The sequence below is a fragment of the Humulus lupulus genome, chromosome 3, assembly GCF_963169125.1.
Source record: "Humulus lupulus chromosome 3, drHumLupu1.1, whole genome shotgun sequence".
Taxonomy (NCBI): Eukaryota; Viridiplantae; Streptophyta; class Magnoliopsida; order Rosales; family Cannabaceae; genus Humulus; species Humulus lupulus.
The window spans coordinates 123,644,941-123,648,968 of record NC_084795.1 but is presented as its reverse complement, the minus strand read 5'-3'; the positions used below and the strand labels follow the sequence as shown (position 1 = coordinate 123,648,968).

The 4,028-nt window shown below is 29.4% G+C and overlaps 1 long non-coding RNA gene across 1 annotated transcript; it reads right to left on the bottom strand.

Moving 5' to 3' along the window:
* Positions 1-1,062: 1,062 nt before the first annotated feature.
* On the bottom strand, positions 1,063-3,715 carry LOC133823121 (uncharacterized). Its single transcript, XR_009888147.1, has 2 exons — positions 3,530-3,715; positions 1,063-1,378 (listed from the first exon to the last, which is right to left on the bottom strand). It is a non-coding gene; the product is annotated as an uncharacterized LOC133823121 (long non-coding RNA).
* Positions 3,716-4,028: the final 313 nt, after the last annotated feature.

Below are 4,028 nucleotides of genomic sequence, written 5' to 3'. Positions count from 1 at the left end.
AATTCAAGAGTGCAATTCCGAGTCTATAGTGGAGTCACGAGGAATTAATAAGTTAGTAAATTTATTTGTTAGATTTATGATAATTTATTGGAGCTTGATTTCATAGGCCCATGGTCCCCATTGTACCTTGGATAAAATCATCTAGATAGTCTCAATTAATTGATTTAATTATCAATTAGAATAATCAAAGTTGACCAGGTCAATTTTGGATAGTTTTACAGAGTTATGTAATTTAGAGAAGAAAAAAGAAATTATGGCAGATTTATTAATTAAGATAAATTGGTATCTAAATTAATAAATAAGTTTAGATCAATGTTAAAATTATAAATAATTAATTTGATAAAGGATTTAAATAATTATTTAATTAATTAAATCAATAGAAAATAATACAGGCCTTGATTTTAAGTCCAATAGGCTTATAATCAAATGAGAAATTTCACGGGCCTAAAGCCCATGATAATTTCGACCTAGGGCTTTAAAATGACTATTATTTTATTGATTTTTTAATTAAATTAAATTGCCTAATTAAGTCTATAAAAGGAGTGCTTAGAGAGAAGTCAAAACATAAGTTTAATCACTGGTTTTATGATAGTTTTAGATTATCTCAAAACACAAGTCCTTTTCTAAGCCTCTTTGATTATTTTCTCTTCTTCTTCTCTGTATCTATCTCATGTGTTGAGAATTGCCCATACTAGTCTAGGTGATTCTAAGGATACATTGGAAGACTGTGAAGAAAATAGAAGATCGGTTCAGTTTTTTGATAATACTCTGCGACAGAGAGGATACAAGAGTTAGAGAAACTGAAGGAATGACTCTTTAATTCCGTTGCGTATACTGTAAGTATTCTTGTCTTTGTTTATCTTTGAATTCAATTTTAGAAACATGTTCTAGGTTATCTCATATTAATTTGTTTAATATTAGATATACATGAAAATAAATAAAGATCCTGTATAAGTTTTCCTAACACTCCCCACATTACCACGCGTGCCATAGAGAAACCTATTTGCTACCTGGAAGGGAAAGTAAGGGGGTGAGCTAAAAGCCCAGTAAGGAAGTACAAACTGCACACAAGTAAATCAAACAAATCATAATCGCATCATACATCGTCACACATCATATCATCATTATCGTAATAGCATCAACATCATAAACATAAACATAATCATAACAACATTGGCATCATATGAAAAATCATCATCATCATAACATCATCACATAAACATCATATCCTTGTGAACATGGCCCGTTAACTTATCCATGTCACCCTTTGAGGTCAACATGATCTCTGGTCCTTGAATAAACTTGGCGCGTCTGCCCTTTGAGCTACGTCTTCATATCCTTAGTAACTCGGGTTACGTCTACATATCCTTAGCAACCCCTTTTCGAAGTGTCGCGTTCATCACGCTAACATCCATTCATATCATACAACATTCAAAATGACATACAATCCAGTCACATCATCATATTAAAGCATCTCATAATTCATAGCGCAAAGTATCATTAGTTATAACATTCTCATTCATACAAATGATCTTACCATTCACACCATTAATTAACAAAATTCTATCTAACTTCCTTACCTCAGATCCAAGTAAGGTAAAATGACAACTTCACAACGAGCATGTACCATAATCAAAATAATCTTCCTTAGAATCACATAAACTCTACTTTGCCCACTCATATAACCCATGTGTGCATCGGCCATGCACACATGGTGAAAGTTATTCACAATATCCAAACAAGGCATATTTACACATAAGGTCATAAAAGAATAATGCACATTCTACCTATATTACATGCATGGTCTTGCTATAAAAACTATATGGTTGCATAATAGACATATTTTTCAACGTAAAGTGAAATTGCATGCGACATGCATACGTGGGAACGTTGTTTAAAAGTGGCTTAAAAACGATAATTCCTACGCGCTTATTTCTATCATTTTTGAAAATAATGAAATTGTAACATGCTTGATTACCATTGTTTGTCCTCTTAAAATTACTAGGTTGATTAATTCTCTCAAGACATTATTTTATTTCATAAAATAATTTATTTAACCAATTTAAAATATAATAATCACATTATTTACTTTTAAATCCCATAAAATAACAAAGTCAAAAAAACAAAAAACTATGTGAAATACTTATTGTTTAACATGTTTGCTTAGAAAGTAACATTATAATAAAATTATCAACTTTATAAATTTAATGTGAGAAAAATATAATTTTAGATGTGAAAAATATATTTTTACTTGTATTATTTTTTTAAGACTTAATTTTAAAATAGAATAAATTCATAAGCGATAATTCAATAATTATTTTAAAAATATTTTATTAAACTTTCAGCCATTATTTGATTTACTTAAATATTCACAAATAAACTAAATTTACCATTATTCTTAACTAAAATAAAGGAAAATTATAACCATTAGAATAAACACTCATGTTATATTAAAAATACCACTTTTTAATATTTCCATAGTTTAAGGCATTAACTTATTTCAACACACACACTCATCAAATTCCTTTTATCAAAATATAACTTCACATTTTTTTACAAAAATTCCAGCAACCAATTATACCATTAAAATCACCATTTTTATTTTTAAAAACTCACATTTTCATCAAAATATAAAAAAAAACCTGTAGGTAATTATTTGCACAAAATATCATCTCAAGGACTTTTAAAATCTCCTATTAACTTCTTAAATCATCAAAACAACTTGTAAAATTTACTTAAGCATTCAAGGACATTTTTCTCATCAGTTTGACACCTTTCATACACAAAAATCAGCAAGTACTATAATCATGAAATTCATTCTTTTCATCATATTTCACAAAATTTCATACATATTTATTTAACAATATTCCAACACAAACCCTAGCATATTTCTACACCCTTTTTAATTATTTTAGATGTTACCATTAGCATACAATAAATCATCAACCACCTTGAAACATATTCACAAGTCACGAACAAATAATCATCTTTGATCTTGTCTTAAATACACTCTTGATATATTATTATCATGCAAGTATTCCAAAGAAACAAAAACCATCATATATTCATTTAAGATCTTACCACACCCTGTCATGTTTCTAAAAATTTAAATTGGCATAAGACATAAAAAAATAGCCATCATGTGTTTTGAAAATCACCCTTAGGCCGAAATCCCATAGCCCAAAATAATCAATTCTTTTCATGTTATTTTTAAATACTCATCGTCACTTTCTCATAGATCAATTTAAAACCCTTGTATGCTTTCACATAAAATCCTTAAGCCAAAACATACCCACCATCAAATCTTAGAAAATCTTTAAACAACATATCATAAATACCACATATCAATAATCAACTCCACACATACTATGAATATACATATAAGAATTACAACCATAAGAACCCAAACAACAAGAGTACCCATGCCACGCCTAGGTCTATTTCCCCCATACATCATCATAAAAATAATATAACCACCAATCCATGAATCCAAGAAACATCATAACATTAAGGATTAGAGATTCAATACTTCTCTTGATTGTAAAATCAAGAACACAAATTGATCAACACCCAAACTTTACCACCCCTTGTTCAAGCCTAGTTTTTTTTTTTCGAAATCCGCCATGAGAAGAAGAAGAGATTCAACAACACACAATAAAAACCATAGTCAATATTATTAGAATAAAAAGAAGAGAATAGACAAGCATAAACACAAAGAAGGCATACCCTAGACTTGGTCTTCCCTTCTCCTTCTTCTTCCTTTCTTCCTTCTTCTCCTTCTCTCTCTAGCTCACGTCCCTCTCTCTCTTTCTCTCTCTAATTTCGGCAGCCCAAGAGAATAATGGCTCTTCTCCACTTTCCTTCCCCCTTCATCCTTATTCTCTCATAATAGCCTAGTAAAATAAAAGGGTAAGTTTCCTATTTTCTCTTAATTTTTATTTATTTTGATTTTTATCTTAATTGGTAGAAAAATAAAGATGATAGCATCCTTGCCTATTTTATCTAAAATCACCCAATAAAAATGTTAA